Genomic DNA, 17528 nt, shown 5'->3' with positions numbered 1-17528 from the left:
AAATTGATTTTTAGTTGAAACAATCGGGAAAAAAGGCGTCTACAGCACCCGGTGTTCCCAGGCGGTCACCCATCCAAGTACTAACCGGGCCCGACGTTGCTTAACTTCAGTGATCGGACGAGAACTGGTGTTTTCAACGTGGTATGGCCGTAGACGAGAGAAGACGAATAAAACCCGTAGTTATTCCAAACTCAAGTCCGCCGAAAATTGGTTTCTTTTCAAAAAAACTAGGCGTCTACAGCACCCGGTGTTCCCAGGCGGTCACCCATCCAAGTACTGACCGGGCCCGACGTTGCTTAACTTCAGTGATCGGACGAGAACTGGTGTTTTCAACGTGGTGTGGCCGTAGACGAGAGAAGGCGAATAAAACCCGTAGTTATGCTTAACTCAAGTCCGCCGAAAATTGGTTTCTTTTCAAAAAACTAGGCGTCTACAGCACCCGGTGTTCCCAGGCGGTCACCCATCCAAGTACTGACCGGGCCCGACGTTGCTTAACTTCAGTGATCGGACGAGAACTGGTGTTTTCAACGTGGTGTGGCCGTAGACGAGCGAAGGTGAATAAAACCCGTAGTTATTTTTACTCAAATTCTTTCTGTATCTTTTTTCCCCCGGGGCGGAGGGGGGGGGGGAGCTAATGTTATGCCAAAGAAGACGTACAATGGCCTGAAGTGCGGAAAATTGATTTTTAGTTGAAACAATCGGGAAAAAAGGCGTCTACAGCACCCGGTGTTCCCAGGCGGTCACCCATCCAAGTACTAACCGGGCCCGACGTTGCTTAACTTCAGTGATCGGACGAGAACTGGTGTTTTCAACGTGGTATGGCCGTAGACGAGAGAAGACGAATAAAACCCGTAGTTATTCCAAACTCAAGTCCGCCGAAAATTGGTTTCTTTTCAAAAAAACTAGGCGTCTACAGCACCCGGTGTTCCCAGGCGGTCACCCATCCAAGTACTGACCGGGCCCGACGTTGCTTAACTTCAGTGATCGGACGAGAACTGGTGTTTTCAACGTGGTGTGGCCGTAGACGAGAGAAGGCGAATAAAACCCGTAGTTATGCTTAACTCAAGTCCGCCGAAAATTGGTTTCTTTTCAAAAAACTAGGCGTCTACAGCACCCGGTGTTCCCAGGCGGTCACCCATCCAAGTACTGACCGGGCCCGACGTTGCTTAACTTCAGTGATCGGACGAGAACTGGTGTTTTCAACGTGGTGTGGCCGTAGACGAGCGAAGGTGAATAAAACCCGTAGTTATTTTTACTCAAATTCTTTCTGTATCTTTTTTCCCCCGGGGCGGAGGGGGGGGGGGCTAATGTTATGCCAAAGAAGACGTACAATGGCCTGAAGTGCGGAAAATTGATTTTTAGTTGAAACAATCGGGAAAAAAGGCGTCTACAGCACCCGGTGTTCCCAGGCGGTCACCCATCCAAGTACTAACCGGGCCCGACGTTGCTTAACTTCAGTGATCGGACGAGAACTGGTGTTTTCAACGTGGTATGGCCGTAGACGAGAGAAGACGAATAAAACCCGTAGTTATTCCAAACTCAAGTCCGCCGAAAATTGGTTTCTTTTCAAAAAAACTAGGCGTCTACAGCACCCGGTGTTCCCAGGCGGTCACCCATCCAAGTACTGACCGGGCCCGACGTTGCTTAACTTCAGTGATCGGACGAGAACTGGTGTTTTCAACGTGGTGTGGCCGTAGACGAGAGAAGGCGAATAAAACCCGTAGTTATGCTTAACTCAAGTCCGCCGAAAATTGGTTTCTTTTCAAAAAACTAGGCGTCTACAGCACCCGGTGTTCCCAGGCGGTCACCCATCCAAGTACTGACCGGGCCCGACGTTGCTTAACTTCAGTGATCGGACGAGAACTGGTGTTTTCAACGTGGTGTGGCCGTAGACGAGCGAAGGTGAATAAAACCCGTAGTTATTTTTACTCAAATTCTTTCTGTATCTTTTTTCCCCCGGGGCGGAGGGGGGGGGGAGCTAATGTTATGCCAAAGAAGACGTACAATGGCCTGAAGTGCGGAAAATTGATTTTTAGTTGAAACAATCGGGAAAAAAGGCGTCTACAGCACCCGGTGTTCCCAGGCGGTCACCCATCCAAGTACTAACCGGGCCCGACGTTGCTTAACTTCAGTGATCGGACGAGAACTGGTGTTTTCAACGTGGTATGGCCGTAGACGAGAGAAGACGAATAAAACCCGTAGTTATTCCAAACTCAAGTCCGCCGAAAATTGGTTTCTTTTCAAAAAAACTAGGCGTCTACAGCACCCGGTGTTCCCAGGCGGTCACCCATCCAAGTACTGACCGGGCCCGACGTTGCTTAACTTCAGTGATCGGACGAGAACTGGTGTTTTCAACGTGGTGTGGCCGTAGACGAGAGAAGGCGAATAAAACCCGTAGTTATGCTTAACTCAAGTCCGCCGAAAATTGGTTTCTTTTCAAAAAACTAGGCGTCTACAGCACCCGGTGTTCCCAGGCGGTCACCCATCCAAGTACTGACCGGGCCCGACGTTGCTTAACTTCAGTGATCGGACGAGAACTGGTGTTTTCAACGTGGTGTGGCCGTAGACGAGCGAAGGTGAATAAAACCCGTAGTTATTTTTACTCAAATTCTTTCTGTATCTTTTTTCCCCCGGGGCGGAGGGGGGGGGGAGCTAATGTTATGCCAAAGAAGACGTACAATGGCCTGAAGTGCGGAAAATTGATTTTTAGTTGAAACAATCGGGAAAAAAGGCGTCTACAGCACCCGGTGTTCCCAGGCGGTCACCCATCCAAGTACTAACCGGGCCCGACGTTGCTTAACTTCAGTGATCGGACGAGAACTGGTGTTTTCAACGTGGTATGGCCGTAGACGAGAGAAGACGAATAAAACCCGTAGTTATTCCAAACTCAAGTCCGCCGAAAATTGGTTTCTTTTCAAAAAAACTAGGCGTCTACAGCACCCGGTGTTCCCAGGCGGTCACCCATCCAAGTACTGACCGGGCCCGACGTTGCTTAACTTCAGTGATCGGACGAGAACTGGTGTTTTCAACGTGGTGTGGCCGTAGACGAGAGAAGGCGAATAAAACCCGTAGTTATGCTTAACTCAAGTCCGCCGAAAATTGGTTTCTTTTCAAAAAACTAGGCGTCTACAGCACCCGGTGTTCCCAGGCGGTCACCCATCCAAGTACTGACCGGGCCCGACGTTGCTTAACTTCAGTGATCGGACGAGAACTGGTGTTTTCAACGTGGTGTGGCCGTAGACGAGCGAAGGTGAATAAAACCCGTAGTTATTTTTACTCAAATTCTTTCTGTATCTTTTTTCCCCCGGGGCGGAGGGGGGGGGGAGCTAATGTTATGCCAAAGAAGACGTACAATGGCCTGAAGTGCGGAAAATTGATTTTTAGTTGAAACAATCGGGAAAAAAGGCGTCTACAGCACCCGGTGTTCCCAGGCGGTCACCCATCCAAGTACTAACCGGGCCCGACGTTGCTTAACTTCAGTGATCGGACGAGAACTGGTGTTTTCAACGTGGTATGGCCGTAGACGAGAGAAGACGAATAAAACCCGTAGTTATTCCAAACTCAAGTCCGCCGAAAATTGGTTTCTTTTCAAAAAAACTAGGCGTCTACAGCACCCGGTGTTCCCAGGCGGTCACCCATCCAAGTACTGACCGGGCCCGACGTTGCTTAACTTCAGTGATCGGACGAGAACTGGTGTTTTCAACGTGGTGTGGCCGTAGACGAGAGAAGGCGAATAAAACCCGTAGTTATGCTTAACTCAAGTCCGCCGAAAATTGGTTTCTTTTCAAAAAACTAGGCGTCTACAGCACCCGGTGTTCCCAGGCGGTCACCCATCCAAGTACTGACCGGGCCCGACGTTGCTTAACTTCAGTGATCGGACGAGAACTGGTGTTTTCAACGTGGTGTGGCCGTAGACGAGCGAAGGTGAATAAAACCCGTAGTTATTTTTACTCAAATTCTTTCTGTATCTTTTTTCCCCCGGGGCGGAGGGGGGGGGGAGCTAATGTTATGCCAAAGAAGACGTACAATGGCCTGAAGTGCGGAAAATTGATTTTTAGTTGAAACAATCGGGAAAAAAGGCGTCTACAGCACCCGGTGTTCCCAGGCGGTCACCCATCCAAGTACTAACCGGGCCCGACGTTGCTTAACTTCAGTGATCGGACGAGAACTGGTGTTTTCAACGTGGTATGGCCGTAGACGAGAGAAGACGAATAAAACCCGTAGTTATTCCAAACTCAAGTCCGCCGAAAATTGGTTTCTTTTCAAAAAAACTAGGCGTCTACAGCACCCGGTGTTCCCAGGCGGTCACCCATCCAAGTACTGACCGGGCCCGACGTTGCTTAACTTCAGTGATCGGACGAGAACTGGTGTTTTCAACGTGGTGTGGCCGTAGACGAGAGAAGGCGAATAAAACCCGTAGTTATGCTTAACTCAAGTCCGCCGAAAATTGGTTTCTTTTCAAAAAACTAGGCGTCTACAGCACCCGGTGTTCCCAGGCGGTCACCCATCCAAGTACTGACCGGGCCCGACGTTGCTTAACTTCAGTGATCGGACGAGAACTGGTGTTTTCAACGTGGTGTGGCCGTAGACGAGCGAAGGTGAATAAAACCCGTAGTTATTTTTACTCAAATTCTTTCTGTATCTTTTTTCCCCCGGGGCGGAGGGGGGGGGGGGGAGCTAATGTTATGCCAAAGAAGACGTACAATGGCCTGAAGTGCGGAAAATTGATTTTTAGTTGAAACAATCGGGAAAAAAGGCGTCTACAGCACCCGGTGTTCCCAGGCGGTCACCCATCCAAGTACTAACCGGGCCCGACGTTGCTTAACTTCAGTGATCGGACGAGAACTGGTGTTTTCAACGTGGTATGGCCGTAGACGAGAGAAGACGAATAAAACCCGTAGTTATTCCAAACTCAAGTCCGCCGAAAATTGGTTTCTTTTCAAAAAAACTAGGCGTCTACAGCACCCGGTGTTCCCAGGCGGTCACCCATCCAAGTACTGACCGGGCCCGACGTTGCTTAACTTCAGTGATCGGACGAGAACTGGTGTTTTCAACGTGGTGTGGCCGTAGACGAGAGAAGGCGAATAAAACCCGTAGTTATGCTTAACTCAAGTCCGCCGAAAATTGGTTTCTTTTCAAAAAACTAGGCGTCTACAGCACCCGGTGTTCCCAGGCGGTCACCCATCCAAGTACTGACCGGGCCCGACGTTGCTTAACTTCAGTGATCGGACGAGAACTGGTGTTTTCAACGTGGTGTGGCCGTAGACGAGCGAAGGTGAATAAAACCCGTAGTTATTTTTACTCAAATTCTTTCTGTATCTTTTTTCCCCCGGGGCGGAGGGGGGGGGGAGCTAATGTTATGCCAAAGAAGACGTACAATGGCCTGAAGTGCGGAAAATTGATTTTTAGTTGAAACAATCGGGAAAAAAGGCGTCTACAGCACCCGGTGTTCCCAGGCGGTCACCCATCCAAGTACTAACCGGGCCCGACGTTGCTTAACTTCAGTGATCGGACGAGAACTGGTGTTTTCAACGTGGTATGGCCGTAGACGAGAGAAGACGAATAAAACCCGTAGTTATTCCAAACTCAAGTCCGCCGAAAATTGGTTTCTTTTCAAAAAAACTAGGCGTCTACAGCACCCGGTGTTCCCAGGCGGTCACCCATCCAAGTACTGACCGGGCCCGACGTTGCTTAACTTCAGTGATCGGACGAGAACTGGTGTTTTCAACGTGGTGTGGCCGTAGACGAGAGAAGGCGAATAAAACCCGTAGTTATGCTTAACTCAAGTCCGCCGAAAATTGGTTTCTTTTCAAAAAACTAGGCGTCTACAGCACCCGGTGTTCCCAGGCGGTCACCCATCCAAGTACTGACCGGGCCCGACGTTGCTTAACTTCAGTGATCGGACGAGAACTGGTGTTTTCAACGTGGTGTGGCCGTAGACGAGCGAAGGTGAATAAAACCCGTAGTTATTTTTACTCAAATTCTTTCTGTATCTTTTTTCCCCCGGGGCGGAGGGGGGGGGGGAGCTAATGTTATGCCAAAGAAGACGTACAATGGCCTGAAGTGCGGAAAATTGATTTTTAGTTGAAACAATCGGGAAAAAAGGCGTCTACAGCACCCGGTGTTCCCAGGCGGTCACCCATCCAAGTACTAACCGGGCCCGACGTTGCTTAACTTCAGTGATCGGACGAGAACTGGTGTTTTCAACGTGGTATGGCCGTAGACGAGAGAAGACGAATAAAACCCGTAGTTATTCCACAAGTCCGCCGAAAATTGGTTTCTTTTCAAAAAAACTAGGCGTCTACAGCACCCGGTGTTCCCAGGCGGTCACCCATCCAAGTACTGACCGGGCCCGACGTTGCTTAACTTCAGTGATCGGACGAGAACTGGTGTTTTCAACGTGGTGTGGCCGTAGACGAGAGAAGGCGAATAAAACCCGTAGTTATGCTTAACTCAAGTCCGCCGAAAATTGGTTTCTTTTCAAAAAACTAGGCGTCTACAGCACCCGGTGTTCCCAGGCGGTCACCCATCCAAGTACTGACCGGGCCCGACGTTGCTTAACTTCAGTGATCGGACGAGAACTGGTGTTTTCAACGTGGTGTGGCCGTAGACGAGCGAAGGTGAATAAAACCCGTAGTTATTTTTACTCAAATTCTTTCTGTATCTTTTTTCCCCCGGGGCGGAGGGGGGGGGGAGCTAATGTTATGCCAAAGAAGACGTACAATGGCCTGAAGTGCGGAAAATTGATTTTTAGTTGAAACAATCGGGAAAAAAGGCGTCTACAGCACCCGGTGTTCCCAGGCGGTCACCCATCCAAGTACTAACCGGGCCCGACGTTGCTTAACTTCAGTGATCGGACGAGAACTGGTGTTTTCAACGTGGTATGGCCGTAGACGAGAGAAGACGAATAAAACCCGTAGTTATTCCAAACTCAAGTCCGCCGAAAATTGGTTTCTTTTCAAAAAAACTAGGCGTCTACAGCACCCGGTGTTCCCAGGCGGTCACCCATCCAAGTACTGACCGGGCCCGACGTTGCTTAACTTCAGTGATCGGACGAGAACTGGTGTTTTCAACGTGGTGTGGCCGTAGACGAGAGAAGGCGAATAAAACCCGTAGTTATGCTTAACTCAAGTCCGCCGAAAATTGGTTTCTTTTCAAAAAACTAGGCGTCTACAGCACCCGGTGTTCCCAGGCGGTCACCCATCCAAGTACTGACCGGGCCCGACGTTGCTTAACTTCAGTGATCGGACGAGAACTGGTGTTTTCAACGTGGTGTGGCCGTAGACGAGCGAAGGTGAATAAAACCCGTAGTTATTTTTACTCAAATTCTTTCTGTATCTTTTTTCCCCCGGGGCGGAGGGGGGGGGGAGCTAATGTTATGCCAAAGAAGACGTACAATGGCCTGAAGTGCGGAAAATTGATTTTTAGTTGAAACAATCGGGAAAAAAGGCGTCTACAGCACCCGGTGTTCCCAGGCGGTCACCCATCCAAGTACTAACCGGGCCCGACGTTGCTTAACTTCAGTGATCGGACGAGAACTGGTGTTTTCAACGTGGTATGGCCGTAGACGAGAGAAGACGAATAAAACCCGTAGTTATTCCAAACTCAAGTCCGCCGAAAATTGGTTTCTTTTCAAAAAAACTAGGCGTCTACAGCACCCGGTGTTCCCAGGCGGTCACCCATCCAAGTACTGACCGGGCCCGACGTTGCTTAACTTCAGTGATCGGACGAGAACTGGTGTTTTCAACGTGGTGTGGCCGTAGACGAGAGAAGGCGAATAAAACCCGTAGTTATGCTTAACTCAAGTCCGCCGAAAATTGGTTTCTTTTCAAAAAACTAGGCGTCTACAGCACCCGGTGTTCCCAGGCGGTCACCCATCCAAGTACTGACCGGGCCCGACGTTGCTTAACTTCAGTGATCGGACGAGAACTGGTGTTTTCAACGTGGTGTGGCCGTAGACGAGCGAAGGTGAATAAAACCCGTAGTTATTTTTACTCAAATTCTTTCTGTATCTTTTTTCCCCCGGGGCGGAGGGGGGGGGGGCTAATGTTATGCCAAAGAAGACGTACAATGGCCTGAAGTGCGGAAAATTGATTTTTAGTTGAAACAATCGGGAAAAAAGGCGTCTACAGCACCCGGTGTTCCCAGGCGGTCACCCATCCAAGTACTAACCGGGCCCGACGTTGCTTAACTTCAGTGATCGGACGAGAACTGGTGTTTTCAACGTGGTATGGCCGTAGACGAGAGAAGACGAATAAAACCCGTAGTTATTCCAAACTCAAGTCCGCCGAAAATTGGTTTCTTTTCAAAAAAACTAGGCGTCTACAGCACCCGGTGTTCCCAGGCGGTCACCCATCCAAGTACTGACCGGGCCCGACGTTGCTTAACTTCAGTGATCGGACGAGAACTGGTGTTTTCAACGTGGTGTGGCCGTAGACGAGAGAAGGCGAATAAAACCCGTAGTTATGCTTAACTCAAGTCCGCCGAAAATTGGTTTCTTTTCAAAAAACTAGGCGTCTACAGCACCCGGTGTTCCCAGGCGGTCACCCATCCAAGTACTGACCGGGCCCGACGTTGCTTAACTTCAGTGATCGGACGAGAACTGGTGTTTTCAACGTGGTGTGGCCGTAGACGAGCGAAGGTGAATAAAACCCGTAGTTATTTTTACTCAAATTCTTTCTGTATCTTTTTTCCCCCGGGGCGGAGGGGGGGGGGAGCTAATGTTATGCCAAAGAAGACGTACAATGGCCTGAAGTGCGGAAAATTGATTTTTAGTTGAAACAATCGGGAAAAAAGGCGTCTACAGCACCCGGTGTTCCCAGGCGGTCACCCATCCAAGTACTAACCGGGCCCGACGTTGCTTAACTTCAGTGATCGGACGAGAACTGGTGTTTTCAACGTGGTATGGCCGTAGACGAGAGAAGACGAATAAAACCCGTAGTTATTCCAAACTCAAGTCCGCCGAAAATTGGTTTCTTTTCAAAAAAACTAGGCGTCTACAGCACCCGGTGTTCCCAGGCGGTCACCCATCCAAGTACTGACCGGGCCCGACGTTGCTTAACTTCAGTGATCGGACGAGAACTGGTGTTTTCAACGTGGTGTGGCCGTAGACGAGAGAAGGCGAATAAAACCCGTAGTTATGCTTAACTCAAGTCCGCCGAAAATTGGTTTCTTTTCAAAAAACTAGGCGTCTACAGCACCCGGTGTTCCCAGGCGGTCACCCATCCAAGTACTGACCGGGCCCGACGTTGCTTAACTTCAGTGATCGGACGAGAACTGGTGTTTTCAACGTGGTGTGGCCGTAGACGAGCGAAGGTGAATAAAACCCGTAGTTATTTTTACTCAAATTCTTTTCTGTATCTTTTTTCCCCCGGGGCGGAGGGGGGGGGGAGCTAATGTTATGCCAAAGAAGACGTACAATGGCCTGAAGTGCGGAAAATTGATTTTTAGTTGAAACAATCGGGAAAAAAGGCGTCTACAGCACCCGGTGTTCCCAGGCGGTCACCCATCCAAGTACTAACCGGGCCCGACGTTGCTTAACTTCAGTGATCGGACGAGAACTGGTGTTTTCAACGTGGTATGGCCGTAGACGAGAGAAGACGAATAAAACCCGTAGTTATTCCAAACTCAAGTCCGCCGAAAATTGGTTTCTTTTCAAAAAAACTAGGCGTCTACAGCACCCGGTGTTCCCAGGCGGTCACCCATCCAAGTACTGACCGGGCCCGACGTTGCTTAACTTCAGTGATCGGACGAGAACTGGTGTTTTCAACGTGGTGTGGCCGTAGACGAGAGAAGGCGAATAAAACCCGTAGTTATGCTTAACTCAAGTCCGCCGAAAATTGGTTTCTTTTCAAAAAACTAGGCGTCTACAGCACCCGGTGTTCCCAGGCGGTCACCCATCCAAGTACTGACCGGGCCCGACGTTGCTTAACTTCAGTGATCGGACGAGAACTGGTGTTTTCAACGTGGTGTGGCCGTAGACGAGCGAAGGTGAATAAAACCCGTAGTTATTTTTACTCAAATTCTTTCTGTATCTTTTTTCCCCCGGGGCGGAGGGGGGGGGGGAGCTAATGTTATGCCAAAGAAGACGTACAATGGCCTGAAGTGCGGAAAATTGATTTTTAGTTGAAACAATCGGGAAAAAAGGCGTCTACAGCACCCGGTGTTCCCAGGCGGTCACCCATCCAAGTACTAACCGGGCCCGACGTTGCTTAACTTCAGTGATCGGACGAGAACTGGTGTTTTCAACGTGGTATGGCCGTAGACGAGAGAAGACGAATAAAACCCGTAGTTATTCCAAACTCAAGTCCGCCGAAAATTGGTTTCTTTTCAAAAAAACTAGGCGTCTACAGCACCCGGTGTTCCCAGGCGGTCACCCATCCAAGTACTGACCGGGCCCGACGTTGCTTAACTTCAGTGATCGGACGAGAACTGGTGTTTTCAACGTGGTGTGGCCGTAGACGAGAGAAGGCGAATAAAACCCGTAGTTATGCTTAACTCAAGTCCGCCGAAAATTGGTTTCTTTTCAAAAAACTAGGCGTCTACAGCACCCGGTGTTCCCAGGCGGTCACCCATCCAAGTACTGACCGGGCCCGTCGTTGCTTAACTTCAGTGATCGGACGAGAACTGGTGTTTTCAACGTGGTGTGGCCGTAGACGAGCGAAGGTGAATAAAACCCGTAGTTATTTTTACTCAAATTCTTTCTGTATCTTTTTTCCCCCGGGGCGGAGGGGGGGGGGAGCTAATGTTATGCCAAAGAAGACGTACAATGGCCTGAAGTGCGGAAAATTGATTTTTAGTTGAAACAATCGGGAAAAAAGGCGTCTACAGCACCCGGTGTTCCCAGGCGGTCACCCATCCAAGTACTAACCGGGCCCGACGTTGCTTAACTTCAGTGATCGGACGAGAACTGGTGTTTTCAACGTGGTATGGCCGTAGACGAGAGAAGACGAATAAAACCCGTAGTTATTCCAAACTCAAGTCCGCCGAAAATTGGTTTCTTTTCAAAAAAACTAGGCGTCTACAGCACCCGGTGTTCCCAGGCGGTCACCCATCCAAGTACTGACCGGGCCCGACGTTGCTTAACTTCAGTGATCGGACGAGAACTGGTGTTTTCAACGTGGTGTGGCCGTAGACGAGAGAAGGCGAATAAAACCCGTAGTTATGCTTAACTCAAGTCCGCCGAAAATTGGTTTCTTTTCAAAAAACTAGGCGTCTACAGCACCCGGTGTTCCCAGGCGGTCACCCATCCAAGTACTGACCGGGCCCGACGTTGCTTAACTTCAGTGATCGGACGAGAACTGGTGTTTTCAACGTGGTGTGGCCGTAGACGAGCGAAGGTGAATAAAACCCGTAGTTATTTTTACTCAAATTCTTTCTGTATCTTTTTTCCCCCGGGGCGGAGGGGGGGGGGGAGCTAATGTTATGCCAAAGAAGACGTACAATGGCCTGAAGTGCGGAAAATTGATTTTTAGTTGAAACAATCGGGAAAAAAGGCGTCTACAGCACCCGGTGTTCCCAGGCGGTCACCCATCCAAGTACTAACCGGGCCCGACGTTGCTTAACTTCAGTGATCGGACGAGAACTGGTGTTTTCAACGTGGTATGGCCGTAGACGAGAGAAGACGAATAAAACCCGTAGTTATTCCAAACTCAAGTCCGCCGAAAATTGGTTTCTTTTCAAAAAAACTAGGCGTCTACAGCACCCGGTGTTCCCAGGCGGTCACCCATCCAAGTACTGACCGGGCCCGACGTTGCTTAACTTCAGTGATCGGACGAGAACTGGTGTTTTCAACGTGGTGTGGCCGTAGACGAGAGAAGGCGAATAAAACCCGTAGTTATGCTTAACTCAAGTCCGCCGAAAATTGGTTTCTTTTCAAAAAACTAGGCGTCTACAGCACCCGGTGTTCCCAGGCGGTCACCCATCCAAGTACTGACCGGGCCCGACGTTGCTTAACTTCAGTGATCGGACGAGAACTGGTGTTTTCAACGTGGTGTGGCCGTAGACGAGCGAAGGTGAATAAAACCCGTAGTTATTTTTACTCAAATTCTTTCTGTATCTTTTTTCCCCCGGGGCGGAGGGGGGGGGGGAGCTAATGTTATGCCAAAGAAGACGTACAATGGCCTGAAGTGCGGAAAATTGATTTTTAGTTGAAACAATCGGGAAAAAAGGCGTCTACAGCACCCGGTGTTCCCAGGCGGTCACCCATCCAAGTACTAACCGGGCCCGACGTTGCTTAACTTCAGTGATCGGACGAGAACTGGTGTTTTCAACTTGGTATGGCCGTAGACGAGAGAAGACGAATAAAACCCGTAGTTATTCCAAACTCAAGTCCGCCGAAAATTGGTTTCTTTTCAAAAAAACTAGGCGTCTACAGCACCCGGTGTTCCCAGGCGGTCACCCATCCAAGTACTGACCGGGCCCGACGTTGCTTAACTTCAGTGATCGGACGAGAACTGGTGTTTTCAACGTGGTGTGGCCGTAGACGAGAGAAGGCGAATAAAACCCGTAGTTATGCTTAACTCAAGTCCGCCGAAAATTGGTTTCTTTTCAAAAAACTAGGCGTCTACAGCACCCGGTGTTCCCAGGCGGTCACCCATCCAAGTACTGACCGGGCCCGACGTTGCTTAACTTCAGTGATCGGACGAGAACTGGTGTTTTCAACGTGGTGTGGCCGTAGACGAGCGAAGGTGAATAAAACCCGTAGTTATTTTTACTCAAATTCTTTCTGTATCTTTTTTCCCCCGGGGCGGAGGGGGGGGGGAGCTAATGTTATGCCAAAGAAGACGTACAATGGCCTGAAGTGCGGAAAATTGATTTTTAGTTGAAACAATCGGGAAAAAAGGCGTCTACAGCACCCGGTGTTCCCAGGCGGTCACCCATCCAAGTACTAACCGGGCCCGACGTTGCTTAACTTCAGTGATCGGACGAGAACTGGTGTTTTCAACGTGGTATGGCCGTAGACGAGAGAAGACGAATAAAACCCGTAGTTATTCCAAACTCAAGTCCGCCGAAAATTGGTTTCTTTTCAAAAAAACTAGGCGTCTACAGCACCCGGTGTTCCCAGGCGGTCACCCATCCAAGTACTGACCGGGCCCGACGTTGCTTAACTTCAGTGATCGGACGAGAACTGGTGTTTTCAACGTGGTGTGGCCGTAGACGAGAGAAGGCGAATAAAACCCGTAGTTATGCTTAACTCAAGTCCGCCGAAAATTGGTTTCTTTTCAAAAAACTAGGCGTCTACAGCACCCGGTGTTCCCAGGCGGTCACCCATCCAAGTACTGACCGGGCCCGACGTTGCTTAACTTCAGTGATCGGACGAGAACTGGTGTTTTCAACGTGGTGTGGCCGTAGACGAGCGAAGGTGAATAAAACCCGTAGTTATTTTTACTCAAATTCTTTCTGTATCTTTTTTCCCCCGGGGCGGAGGGGGGGGGGAGCTAATGTTATGCCAAAGAAGACGTACAATGGCCTGAAGTGCGGAAAATTGATTTTTAGTTGAAACAATCGGGAAAAAAGGCGTCTACAGCACCCGGTGTTCCCAGGCGGTCACCCATCCAAGTACTAACCGGGCCCGACGTTGCTTAACTTCAGTGATCGGACGAGAACTGGTGTTTTCAACGTGGTATGGCCGTAGACGAGAGAAGACGAATAAAACCCGTAGTTATTCCAAACTCAAGTCCGCCGAAAATTGGTTTCTTTTCAAAAAAACTAGGCGTCTACAGCACCCGGTGTTCCCAGGCGGTCACCCATCCAAGTACTGACCGGGCCCGACGTTGCTTAACTTCAGTGATCGGACGAGAACTGGTGTTTTCAACGTGGTGTGGCCGTAGACGAGAGAAGGCGAATAAAACCCGTAGTTATGCTTAACTCAAGTCCGCCGAAAATTGGTTTCTTTTCAAAAAACTAGGCGTCTACAGCACCCGGTGTTCCCAGGCGGTCACCCATCCAAGTACTGACCGGGCCCGACGTTGCTTAACTTCAGTGATCGGACGAGAACTGGTGTTTTCAACGTGGTGTGGCCGTAGACGAGCGAATGTGAATAAAACCCGTAGTTATTTTTACTCAAATTCTTTCTGTATCTTTTTTCCCCCGGGGCGGAGGGGGGGGGGGAGCTAATGTTATGCCAAAGAAGACGTACAATGGCCTGAAGTGCGGAAAATTGATTTTTAGTTGAAACAATCGGGAAAAAAGGCGTCTACAGCACCCGGTGTTCCCAGGCGGTCACCCATCCAAGTACTAACCGGGCCCGACGTTGCTTAACTTCAGTGATCGGACGAGAACTGGTGTTTTCAACGTGGTATGGCCGTAGACGAGAGAAGACGAATAAAACCCGTAGTTATTCCAAACTCAAGTCCGCCGAAAATTGGTTTCTTTTCAAAAAAACTAGGCGTCTACAGCACCCGGTGTTCCCAGGCGGTCACCCATCCAAGTACTGACCGGGCCCGACGTTGCTTAACTTCAGTGATCGGACGAGAACTGGTGTTTTCAACGTGGTGTGGCCGTAGACGAGAGAAGGCGAATAAAACCCGTAGTTATGCTTAACTCAAGTCCGCCGAAAATTGGTTTCTTTTCAAAAAACTAGGCGTCTACAGCACCCGGTGTTCCCAGGCGGTCACCCATCCAAGTACTGACCGGGCCCGACGTTGCTTAACTTCAGTGATCGGACGAGAACTGGTGTTTTCAACGTGGTGTGGCCGTAGACGAGCGAAGGTGAATAAAACCCGTAGTTATTTTTACTCAAATTCTTTCTGTATCTTTTTTCCCCCGGGGCGGAGGGGGGGGGGAGCTAATGTTATGCCAAAGAAGACGTACAATGGCCTGAAGTGCGGAAAATTGATTTTTAGTTGAAACAATCGGGAAAAAAGGCGTCTACAGCACCCGGTGTTCCCAGGCGGTCACCCATCCAAGTACTAACCGGGCCCGACGTTGCTTAACTTCAGTGATCGGACGAGAACTGGTGTTTTCAACGTGGTATGGCCGTAGACGAGAGAAGACGAATAAAACCCGTAGTTATTCCAAACTCAAGTCCGCCGAAAATTGGTTTCTTTTCAAAAAAACTAGGCGTCTACAGCACCCGGTGTTCCCAGGCGGTCACCCATCCAAGTACTGACCGGGCCCGACGTTGCTTAACTTCAGTGATCGGACGAGAACTGGTGTTTTCAACGTGGTGTGGCCGTAGACGAGAGAAGGCGAATAAAACCCGTAGTTATGCTTAACTCAAGTCCGCCGAAAATTGGTTTCTTTTCAAAAAACTAGGCGTCTACAGCACCCGGTGTTCCCAGGCGGTCACCCATCCAAGTACTGACCGGGCCCGACGTTGCTTAACTTCAGTGATCGGACGAGAACTGGTGTTTTCAACGTGGTGTGGCCGTAGACGAGCGAAGGTGAATAAAACCCGTAGTTATTTTTACTCAAATTCTTTCTGTATCTTTTTTCCCCCGGGGCGGAGGGGGGGGGGAGCTAATGTTATGCCAAAGAAGACGTACAATGGCCTGAAGTGCGGAAAATTGATTTTTAGTTGAAACAATCGGGAAAAAAGGCGTCTACAGCACCCGGTGTTCCCAGGCGGTCACCCATCCAAGTACTAACCGGGCCCGACGTTGCTTAACTTCAGTGATCGGACGAGAACTGGTGTTTTCAACGTGGTATGGCCGTAGACGAGAGAAGACGAATAAAACCCGTAGTTATTCCAAACTCAAGTCCGCCGAAAATTGGTTTCTTTTCAAAAAAACTAGGCGTCTACAGCACCCGGTGTTCCCAGGCGGTCACCCATCCAAGTACTGACCGGGCCCGACGTTGCTTAACTTCAGTGATCGGACGAGAACTGGTGTTTTCAACGTGGTGTGGCCGTAGACGAGAGAAGGCGAATAAAACCCGTAGTTATGCTTAACTCAAGTCCGCCGAAAATTGGTTTCTTTTCAAAAAACTAGGCGTCTACAGCACCCGGTGTTCCCAGGCGGTCACCCATCCAAGTACTGACCGGGCCCGACGTTGCTTAACTTCAGTGATCGGACGAGAACTGGTGTTTTCAACGTGGTGTGGCCGTAGACGAGCGAAGGTGAATAAAACCCGTAGTTATTTTTACTCAAATTCTTTCTGTATCTTTTTTCCCCCGGGGCGGAGGGGGGGGGGAGCTAATGTTATGCCAAAGAAGACGTACAATGGCCTGAAGTGCGGAAAATTGATTTTTAGTTGAAACAATCGGGAAAAAAGGCGTCTACAGCACCCGGTGTTCCCAGGCGGTCACCCATCCAAGTACTAACCGGGCCCGACGTTGCTTAACTTCAGTGATCGGACGAGAACTGGTGTTTTCAACGTGGTATGGCCGTAGACGAGAGAAGACGAATAAAACCCGTAGTTATTCCAAACTCAAGTCCGCCGAAAATTGGTTTCTTTTCAAAAAAACTAGGCGTCTACAGCACCCGGTGTTCCCAGGCGGTCACCCATCCAAGTACTGACCGGGCCCGACGTTGCTTAACTTCAGTGATCGGACGAGAACTGGTGTTTTCAACGTGGTGTGGCCGTAGACGAGAGAAGGCGAATAAAACCCGTAGTTATGCTTAACTCAAGTCCGCCGAAAATTGGTTTCTTTTCAAAAAACTAGGCGTCTACAGCACCCGGTGTTCCCAGGCGGTCACCCATCCAAGTACTGACCGGGCCCGACGTTGCTTAACTTCAGTGATCGGACGAGAACTGGTGTTTTCAACGTGGTGTGGCCGTAGACGAGCGAAGGTGAATAAAACCCGTAGTTATTTTTACTCAAATTCTTTCTGTATCTTTTTTCCCCCGGGGCGGAGGGGGGGGGGAGCTAATGTTATGCCAAAGAAGACGTACAATGGCCTGAAGTGCGGAAAATTGATTTTTAGTTGAAACAATCGGGAAAAAAGGCGTCTACAGCACCCGGTGTTCCCAGGCGGTCACCCATCCAAGTACTAACCGGGCCCGACGTTGCTTAACTTCAGTGATCGGACGAGAACTGGTGTTTTCAACGTGGTATGGCCGTAGACGAGAGAAGACGAATAAAACCCGTAGTTATTCCAAACTCAAGTCCGCCGAAAATTGGTTTCTTTTCAAAAAAACTAGGCGTCTACAGCACCCGGTGTTCCCAGGCGGTCACCCATCCAAGTACTGACCGGGCCCGACGTTGCTTAACTTCAGTGATCGGACGAGAACTGGTGTTTTCAACGTGGTGTGGCCGTAGACGAGAGAAGGCGAATAAAACCCGTAGTTATGCTTAACTCAAGTCCGCCGAAAATTGGTTTCTTTTCAAAAAACTAGGCGTCTACAGCACCCGGTGTTCCCAGGCGGTCACCCATCCAAGTACTGACCGGGCCCGACGTTGCTTAACTTCAGTGATCGGACGAGAACTGGTGTTTTCAACGTGGTGTGGCCGTAGACGAGCGAAGGTGAATAAAACCCGTAGTTATTTTTACTCAAATTCTTTCTGTATCTTTTTTCCCCCGGGGCGGAGGGGGGGGGGAGCTAATGTTATGCCAAAGAAGACGTACAATGGCCTGAAGTGCGGA

General features: G+C 49.7%; 78 non-coding genes across 78 annotated transcripts; all 78 read right to left on the bottom strand.

Moving 5' to 3' along the window:
* Positions 1-36: 36 nt before the first annotated feature.
* LOC130011710 (5S ribosomal RNA) lies at positions 37-155 on the bottom strand. Its single transcript, XR_008787020.1, has one exon. It is a non-coding gene; the product is annotated as a 5S ribosomal RNA (ribosomal RNA).
* Positions 156-232: 77 nt separating this feature from the next.
* LOC130011184 (5S ribosomal RNA) lies at positions 233-351 on the bottom strand. The gene has a single exon (XR_008786489.1). It is a non-coding gene; the product is annotated as a 5S ribosomal RNA (ribosomal RNA).
* A 76-nt stretch (positions 352-427) lies between these two features.
* On the bottom strand, positions 428-546 carry LOC130011183 (5S ribosomal RNA). The gene has a single exon (XR_008786488.1). It is a non-coding gene; the product is annotated as a 5S ribosomal RNA (ribosomal RNA).
* A 165-nt stretch (positions 547-711) lies between these two features.
* LOC130011709 (5S ribosomal RNA) lies at positions 712-830 on the bottom strand. The gene has a single exon (XR_008787018.1). It is a non-coding gene; the product is annotated as a 5S ribosomal RNA (ribosomal RNA).
* Positions 831-907: 77 nt separating this feature from the next.
* Positions 908-1026, bottom strand: LOC130011182 (5S ribosomal RNA). Its single transcript, XR_008786487.1, has one exon. It is a non-coding gene; the product is annotated as a 5S ribosomal RNA (ribosomal RNA).
* A 76-nt stretch (positions 1027-1102) lies between these two features.
* LOC130011181 (5S ribosomal RNA) lies at positions 1103-1221 on the bottom strand. Its single transcript, XR_008786486.1, has one exon. It is a non-coding gene; the product is annotated as a 5S ribosomal RNA (ribosomal RNA).
* A 163-nt stretch (positions 1222-1384) lies between these two features.
* On the bottom strand, positions 1385-1503 carry LOC130011708 (5S ribosomal RNA). The gene has a single exon (XR_008787017.1). It is a non-coding gene; the product is annotated as a 5S ribosomal RNA (ribosomal RNA).
* Positions 1504-1580: 77 nt separating this feature from the next.
* On the bottom strand, positions 1581-1699 carry LOC130011180 (5S ribosomal RNA). The gene has a single exon (XR_008786485.1). It is a non-coding gene; the product is annotated as a 5S ribosomal RNA (ribosomal RNA).
* A 76-nt stretch (positions 1700-1775) lies between these two features.
* Positions 1776-1894, bottom strand: LOC130011179 (5S ribosomal RNA). Its single transcript, XR_008786484.1, has one exon. It is a non-coding gene; the product is annotated as a 5S ribosomal RNA (ribosomal RNA).
* Positions 1895-2058: 164 nt separating this feature from the next.
* LOC130011706 (5S ribosomal RNA) lies at positions 2059-2177 on the bottom strand. Its single transcript, XR_008787015.1, has one exon. It is a non-coding gene; the product is annotated as a 5S ribosomal RNA (ribosomal RNA).
* Positions 2178-2254: 77 nt separating this feature from the next.
* Positions 2255-2373, bottom strand: LOC130011178 (5S ribosomal RNA). The gene has a single exon (XR_008786483.1). It is a non-coding gene; the product is annotated as a 5S ribosomal RNA (ribosomal RNA).
* A 76-nt stretch (positions 2374-2449) lies between these two features.
* On the bottom strand, positions 2450-2568 carry LOC130011177 (5S ribosomal RNA). The gene has a single exon (XR_008786482.1). It is a non-coding gene; the product is annotated as a 5S ribosomal RNA (ribosomal RNA).
* A 164-nt stretch (positions 2569-2732) lies between these two features.
* Positions 2733-2851, bottom strand: LOC130011705 (5S ribosomal RNA). Its single transcript, XR_008787014.1, has one exon. It is a non-coding gene; the product is annotated as a 5S ribosomal RNA (ribosomal RNA).
* A 77-nt stretch (positions 2852-2928) lies between these two features.
* On the bottom strand, positions 2929-3047 carry LOC130011176 (5S ribosomal RNA). Its single transcript, XR_008786481.1, has one exon. It is a non-coding gene; the product is annotated as a 5S ribosomal RNA (ribosomal RNA).
* Positions 3048-3123: 76 nt separating this feature from the next.
* On the bottom strand, positions 3124-3242 carry LOC130011174 (5S ribosomal RNA). Its single transcript, XR_008786479.1, has one exon. It is a non-coding gene; the product is annotated as a 5S ribosomal RNA (ribosomal RNA).
* A 164-nt stretch (positions 3243-3406) lies between these two features.
* LOC130011704 (5S ribosomal RNA) lies at positions 3407-3525 on the bottom strand. Its single transcript, XR_008787013.1, has one exon. It is a non-coding gene; the product is annotated as a 5S ribosomal RNA (ribosomal RNA).
* Positions 3526-3602: 77 nt separating this feature from the next.
* Positions 3603-3721, bottom strand: LOC130011173 (5S ribosomal RNA). The gene has a single exon (XR_008786478.1). It is a non-coding gene; the product is annotated as a 5S ribosomal RNA (ribosomal RNA).
* Positions 3722-3797: 76 nt separating this feature from the next.
* Positions 3798-3916, bottom strand: LOC130011172 (5S ribosomal RNA). The gene has a single exon (XR_008786477.1). It is a non-coding gene; the product is annotated as a 5S ribosomal RNA (ribosomal RNA).
* Positions 3917-4080: 164 nt separating this feature from the next.
* On the bottom strand, positions 4081-4199 carry LOC130011703 (5S ribosomal RNA). Its single transcript, XR_008787012.1, has one exon. It is a non-coding gene; the product is annotated as a 5S ribosomal RNA (ribosomal RNA).
* Positions 4200-4276: 77 nt separating this feature from the next.
* LOC130011171 (5S ribosomal RNA) lies at positions 4277-4395 on the bottom strand. The gene has a single exon (XR_008786476.1). It is a non-coding gene; the product is annotated as a 5S ribosomal RNA (ribosomal RNA).
* A 76-nt stretch (positions 4396-4471) lies between these two features.
* LOC130011170 (5S ribosomal RNA) lies at positions 4472-4590 on the bottom strand. Its single transcript, XR_008786475.1, has one exon. It is a non-coding gene; the product is annotated as a 5S ribosomal RNA (ribosomal RNA).
* Positions 4591-4757: 167 nt separating this feature from the next.
* LOC130011702 (5S ribosomal RNA) lies at positions 4758-4876 on the bottom strand. The gene has a single exon (XR_008787011.1). It is a non-coding gene; the product is annotated as a 5S ribosomal RNA (ribosomal RNA).
* Positions 4877-4953: 77 nt separating this feature from the next.
* LOC130011169 (5S ribosomal RNA) lies at positions 4954-5072 on the bottom strand. The gene has a single exon (XR_008786474.1). It is a non-coding gene; the product is annotated as a 5S ribosomal RNA (ribosomal RNA).
* A 76-nt stretch (positions 5073-5148) lies between these two features.
* On the bottom strand, positions 5149-5267 carry LOC130011168 (5S ribosomal RNA). Its single transcript, XR_008786473.1, has one exon. It is a non-coding gene; the product is annotated as a 5S ribosomal RNA (ribosomal RNA).
* A 164-nt stretch (positions 5268-5431) lies between these two features.
* LOC130011701 (5S ribosomal RNA) lies at positions 5432-5550 on the bottom strand. Its single transcript, XR_008787010.1, has one exon. It is a non-coding gene; the product is annotated as a 5S ribosomal RNA (ribosomal RNA).
* Positions 5551-5627: 77 nt separating this feature from the next.
* On the bottom strand, positions 5628-5746 carry LOC130011167 (5S ribosomal RNA). Its single transcript, XR_008786472.1, has one exon. It is a non-coding gene; the product is annotated as a 5S ribosomal RNA (ribosomal RNA).
* A 76-nt stretch (positions 5747-5822) lies between these two features.
* LOC130011166 (5S ribosomal RNA) lies at positions 5823-5941 on the bottom strand. Its single transcript, XR_008786471.1, has one exon. It is a non-coding gene; the product is annotated as a 5S ribosomal RNA (ribosomal RNA).
* Positions 5942-6106: 165 nt separating this feature from the next.
* LOC130011700 (5S ribosomal RNA) lies at positions 6107-6225 on the bottom strand. Its single transcript, XR_008787009.1, has one exon. It is a non-coding gene; the product is annotated as a 5S ribosomal RNA (ribosomal RNA).
* A 73-nt stretch (positions 6226-6298) lies between these two features.
* LOC130011165 (5S ribosomal RNA) lies at positions 6299-6417 on the bottom strand. The gene has a single exon (XR_008786470.1). It is a non-coding gene; the product is annotated as a 5S ribosomal RNA (ribosomal RNA).
* Positions 6418-6493: 76 nt separating this feature from the next.
* On the bottom strand, positions 6494-6612 carry LOC130011163 (5S ribosomal RNA). Its single transcript, XR_008786468.1, has one exon. It is a non-coding gene; the product is annotated as a 5S ribosomal RNA (ribosomal RNA).
* Positions 6613-6776: 164 nt separating this feature from the next.
* LOC130011699 (5S ribosomal RNA) lies at positions 6777-6895 on the bottom strand. Its single transcript, XR_008787008.1, has one exon. It is a non-coding gene; the product is annotated as a 5S ribosomal RNA (ribosomal RNA).
* Positions 6896-6972: 77 nt separating this feature from the next.
* On the bottom strand, positions 6973-7091 carry LOC130011162 (5S ribosomal RNA). Its single transcript, XR_008786467.1, has one exon. It is a non-coding gene; the product is annotated as a 5S ribosomal RNA (ribosomal RNA).
* Positions 7092-7167: 76 nt separating this feature from the next.
* On the bottom strand, positions 7168-7286 carry LOC130011161 (5S ribosomal RNA). Its single transcript, XR_008786466.1, has one exon. It is a non-coding gene; the product is annotated as a 5S ribosomal RNA (ribosomal RNA).
* Positions 7287-7450: 164 nt separating this feature from the next.
* Positions 7451-7569, bottom strand: LOC130011698 (5S ribosomal RNA). Its single transcript, XR_008787007.1, has one exon. It is a non-coding gene; the product is annotated as a 5S ribosomal RNA (ribosomal RNA).
* Positions 7570-7646: 77 nt separating this feature from the next.
* Positions 7647-7765, bottom strand: LOC130011160 (5S ribosomal RNA). The gene has a single exon (XR_008786465.1). It is a non-coding gene; the product is annotated as a 5S ribosomal RNA (ribosomal RNA).
* Positions 7766-7841: 76 nt separating this feature from the next.
* Positions 7842-7960, bottom strand: LOC130011159 (5S ribosomal RNA). The gene has a single exon (XR_008786464.1). It is a non-coding gene; the product is annotated as a 5S ribosomal RNA (ribosomal RNA).
* A 163-nt stretch (positions 7961-8123) lies between these two features.
* On the bottom strand, positions 8124-8242 carry LOC130011697 (5S ribosomal RNA). The gene has a single exon (XR_008787006.1). It is a non-coding gene; the product is annotated as a 5S ribosomal RNA (ribosomal RNA).
* A 77-nt stretch (positions 8243-8319) lies between these two features.
* LOC130011158 (5S ribosomal RNA) lies at positions 8320-8438 on the bottom strand. Its single transcript, XR_008786463.1, has one exon. It is a non-coding gene; the product is annotated as a 5S ribosomal RNA (ribosomal RNA).
* A 76-nt stretch (positions 8439-8514) lies between these two features.
* Positions 8515-8633, bottom strand: LOC130011157 (5S ribosomal RNA). Its single transcript, XR_008786462.1, has one exon. It is a non-coding gene; the product is annotated as a 5S ribosomal RNA (ribosomal RNA).
* Positions 8634-8797: 164 nt separating this feature from the next.
* LOC130011695 (5S ribosomal RNA) lies at positions 8798-8916 on the bottom strand. The gene has a single exon (XR_008787004.1). It is a non-coding gene; the product is annotated as a 5S ribosomal RNA (ribosomal RNA).
* A 77-nt stretch (positions 8917-8993) lies between these two features.
* On the bottom strand, positions 8994-9112 carry LOC130011156 (5S ribosomal RNA). The gene has a single exon (XR_008786461.1). It is a non-coding gene; the product is annotated as a 5S ribosomal RNA (ribosomal RNA).
* Positions 9113-9188: 76 nt separating this feature from the next.
* LOC130011155 (5S ribosomal RNA) lies at positions 9189-9307 on the bottom strand. Its single transcript, XR_008786460.1, has one exon. It is a non-coding gene; the product is annotated as a 5S ribosomal RNA (ribosomal RNA).
* A 165-nt stretch (positions 9308-9472) lies between these two features.
* On the bottom strand, positions 9473-9591 carry LOC130011694 (5S ribosomal RNA). The gene has a single exon (XR_008787003.1). It is a non-coding gene; the product is annotated as a 5S ribosomal RNA (ribosomal RNA).
* Positions 9592-9668: 77 nt separating this feature from the next.
* Positions 9669-9787, bottom strand: LOC130011154 (5S ribosomal RNA). The gene has a single exon (XR_008786459.1). It is a non-coding gene; the product is annotated as a 5S ribosomal RNA (ribosomal RNA).
* Positions 9788-9863: 76 nt separating this feature from the next.
* On the bottom strand, positions 9864-9982 carry LOC130011152 (5S ribosomal RNA). The gene has a single exon (XR_008786457.1). It is a non-coding gene; the product is annotated as a 5S ribosomal RNA (ribosomal RNA).
* A 165-nt stretch (positions 9983-10147) lies between these two features.
* LOC130011693 (5S ribosomal RNA) lies at positions 10148-10266 on the bottom strand. Its single transcript, XR_008787002.1, has one exon. It is a non-coding gene; the product is annotated as a 5S ribosomal RNA (ribosomal RNA).
* A 77-nt stretch (positions 10267-10343) lies between these two features.
* Positions 10344-10462, bottom strand: LOC130011151 (5S ribosomal RNA). Its single transcript, XR_008786456.1, has one exon. It is a non-coding gene; the product is annotated as a 5S ribosomal RNA (ribosomal RNA).
* A 76-nt stretch (positions 10463-10538) lies between these two features.
* LOC130011590 (5S ribosomal RNA) lies at positions 10539-10657 on the bottom strand. Its single transcript, XR_008786898.1, has one exon. It is a non-coding gene; the product is annotated as a 5S ribosomal RNA (ribosomal RNA).
* A 164-nt stretch (positions 10658-10821) lies between these two features.
* Positions 10822-10940, bottom strand: LOC130011692 (5S ribosomal RNA). The gene has a single exon (XR_008787001.1). It is a non-coding gene; the product is annotated as a 5S ribosomal RNA (ribosomal RNA).
* A 77-nt stretch (positions 10941-11017) lies between these two features.
* LOC130011150 (5S ribosomal RNA) lies at positions 11018-11136 on the bottom strand. Its single transcript, XR_008786455.1, has one exon. It is a non-coding gene; the product is annotated as a 5S ribosomal RNA (ribosomal RNA).
* Positions 11137-11212: 76 nt separating this feature from the next.
* On the bottom strand, positions 11213-11331 carry LOC130011149 (5S ribosomal RNA). The gene has a single exon (XR_008786454.1). It is a non-coding gene; the product is annotated as a 5S ribosomal RNA (ribosomal RNA).
* A 165-nt stretch (positions 11332-11496) lies between these two features.
* On the bottom strand, positions 11497-11615 carry LOC130011691 (5S ribosomal RNA). Its single transcript, XR_008787000.1, has one exon. It is a non-coding gene; the product is annotated as a 5S ribosomal RNA (ribosomal RNA).
* A 77-nt stretch (positions 11616-11692) lies between these two features.
* On the bottom strand, positions 11693-11811 carry LOC130011148 (5S ribosomal RNA). Its single transcript, XR_008786453.1, has one exon. It is a non-coding gene; the product is annotated as a 5S ribosomal RNA (ribosomal RNA).
* Positions 11812-11887: 76 nt separating this feature from the next.
* On the bottom strand, positions 11888-12006 carry LOC130011147 (5S ribosomal RNA). The gene has a single exon (XR_008786452.1). It is a non-coding gene; the product is annotated as a 5S ribosomal RNA (ribosomal RNA).
* A 165-nt stretch (positions 12007-12171) lies between these two features.
* Positions 12172-12290, bottom strand: LOC130011918 (5S ribosomal RNA). Its single transcript, XR_008787232.1, has one exon. It is a non-coding gene; the product is annotated as a 5S ribosomal RNA (ribosomal RNA).
* A 77-nt stretch (positions 12291-12367) lies between these two features.
* On the bottom strand, positions 12368-12486 carry LOC130011146 (5S ribosomal RNA). Its single transcript, XR_008786451.1, has one exon. It is a non-coding gene; the product is annotated as a 5S ribosomal RNA (ribosomal RNA).
* A 76-nt stretch (positions 12487-12562) lies between these two features.
* On the bottom strand, positions 12563-12681 carry LOC130011145 (5S ribosomal RNA). Its single transcript, XR_008786450.1, has one exon. It is a non-coding gene; the product is annotated as a 5S ribosomal RNA (ribosomal RNA).
* A 164-nt stretch (positions 12682-12845) lies between these two features.
* Positions 12846-12964, bottom strand: LOC130011689 (5S ribosomal RNA). Its single transcript, XR_008786998.1, has one exon. It is a non-coding gene; the product is annotated as a 5S ribosomal RNA (ribosomal RNA).
* Positions 12965-13041: 77 nt separating this feature from the next.
* On the bottom strand, positions 13042-13160 carry LOC130011144 (5S ribosomal RNA). The gene has a single exon (XR_008786449.1). It is a non-coding gene; the product is annotated as a 5S ribosomal RNA (ribosomal RNA).
* Positions 13161-13236: 76 nt separating this feature from the next.
* On the bottom strand, positions 13237-13355 carry LOC130011143 (5S ribosomal RNA). The gene has a single exon (XR_008786448.1). It is a non-coding gene; the product is annotated as a 5S ribosomal RNA (ribosomal RNA).
* Positions 13356-13519: 164 nt separating this feature from the next.
* On the bottom strand, positions 13520-13638 carry LOC130011688 (5S ribosomal RNA). The gene has a single exon (XR_008786997.1). It is a non-coding gene; the product is annotated as a 5S ribosomal RNA (ribosomal RNA).
* Positions 13639-13715: 77 nt separating this feature from the next.
* On the bottom strand, positions 13716-13834 carry LOC130011141 (5S ribosomal RNA). Its single transcript, XR_008786446.1, has one exon. It is a non-coding gene; the product is annotated as a 5S ribosomal RNA (ribosomal RNA).
* Positions 13835-13910: 76 nt separating this feature from the next.
* Positions 13911-14029, bottom strand: LOC130011140 (5S ribosomal RNA). Its single transcript, XR_008786445.1, has one exon. It is a non-coding gene; the product is annotated as a 5S ribosomal RNA (ribosomal RNA).
* A 165-nt stretch (positions 14030-14194) lies between these two features.
* LOC130011687 (5S ribosomal RNA) lies at positions 14195-14313 on the bottom strand. Its single transcript, XR_008786996.1, has one exon. It is a non-coding gene; the product is annotated as a 5S ribosomal RNA (ribosomal RNA).
* Positions 14314-14390: 77 nt separating this feature from the next.
* Positions 14391-14509, bottom strand: LOC130011139 (5S ribosomal RNA). The gene has a single exon (XR_008786444.1). It is a non-coding gene; the product is annotated as a 5S ribosomal RNA (ribosomal RNA).
* A 76-nt stretch (positions 14510-14585) lies between these two features.
* On the bottom strand, positions 14586-14704 carry LOC130011138 (5S ribosomal RNA). The gene has a single exon (XR_008786443.1). It is a non-coding gene; the product is annotated as a 5S ribosomal RNA (ribosomal RNA).
* A 164-nt stretch (positions 14705-14868) lies between these two features.
* Positions 14869-14987, bottom strand: LOC130011686 (5S ribosomal RNA). The gene has a single exon (XR_008786995.1). It is a non-coding gene; the product is annotated as a 5S ribosomal RNA (ribosomal RNA).
* A 77-nt stretch (positions 14988-15064) lies between these two features.
* On the bottom strand, positions 15065-15183 carry LOC130011137 (5S ribosomal RNA). The gene has a single exon (XR_008786442.1). It is a non-coding gene; the product is annotated as a 5S ribosomal RNA (ribosomal RNA).
* Positions 15184-15259: 76 nt separating this feature from the next.
* LOC130011136 (5S ribosomal RNA) lies at positions 15260-15378 on the bottom strand. The gene has a single exon (XR_008786441.1). It is a non-coding gene; the product is annotated as a 5S ribosomal RNA (ribosomal RNA).
* Positions 15379-15542: 164 nt separating this feature from the next.
* LOC130011685 (5S ribosomal RNA) lies at positions 15543-15661 on the bottom strand. The gene has a single exon (XR_008786994.1). It is a non-coding gene; the product is annotated as a 5S ribosomal RNA (ribosomal RNA).
* Positions 15662-15738: 77 nt separating this feature from the next.
* On the bottom strand, positions 15739-15857 carry LOC130011135 (5S ribosomal RNA). Its single transcript, XR_008786440.1, has one exon. It is a non-coding gene; the product is annotated as a 5S ribosomal RNA (ribosomal RNA).
* A 76-nt stretch (positions 15858-15933) lies between these two features.
* Positions 15934-16052, bottom strand: LOC130011134 (5S ribosomal RNA). The gene has a single exon (XR_008786439.1). It is a non-coding gene; the product is annotated as a 5S ribosomal RNA (ribosomal RNA).
* Positions 16053-16216: 164 nt separating this feature from the next.
* On the bottom strand, positions 16217-16335 carry LOC130011683 (5S ribosomal RNA). Its single transcript, XR_008786992.1, has one exon. It is a non-coding gene; the product is annotated as a 5S ribosomal RNA (ribosomal RNA).
* A 77-nt stretch (positions 16336-16412) lies between these two features.
* Positions 16413-16531, bottom strand: LOC130011133 (5S ribosomal RNA). The gene has a single exon (XR_008786438.1). It is a non-coding gene; the product is annotated as a 5S ribosomal RNA (ribosomal RNA).
* A 76-nt stretch (positions 16532-16607) lies between these two features.
* Positions 16608-16726, bottom strand: LOC130011132 (5S ribosomal RNA). The gene has a single exon (XR_008786437.1). It is a non-coding gene; the product is annotated as a 5S ribosomal RNA (ribosomal RNA).
* Positions 16727-16890: 164 nt separating this feature from the next.
* On the bottom strand, positions 16891-17009 carry LOC130011682 (5S ribosomal RNA). Its single transcript, XR_008786991.1, has one exon. It is a non-coding gene; the product is annotated as a 5S ribosomal RNA (ribosomal RNA).
* A 77-nt stretch (positions 17010-17086) lies between these two features.
* Positions 17087-17205, bottom strand: LOC130011130 (5S ribosomal RNA). The gene has a single exon (XR_008786435.1). It is a non-coding gene; the product is annotated as a 5S ribosomal RNA (ribosomal RNA).
* Positions 17206-17281: 76 nt separating this feature from the next.
* LOC130011129 (5S ribosomal RNA) lies at positions 17282-17400 on the bottom strand. Its single transcript, XR_008786434.1, has one exon. It is a non-coding gene; the product is annotated as a 5S ribosomal RNA (ribosomal RNA).
* Positions 17401-17528: the final 128 nt, after the last annotated feature.

Source organism: Patella vulgata, chromosome 2 (genome assembly GCF_932274485.2).
Source record: "Patella vulgata chromosome 2, xgPatVulg1.2, whole genome shotgun sequence".
NCBI lineage: Eukaryota > Metazoa > Mollusca > Gastropoda > Patellidae > Patella > Patella vulgata.
Note: the sequence above shows the minus strand (reverse complement) of the source record. Positions and strands in the feature narration are given on the sequence as shown.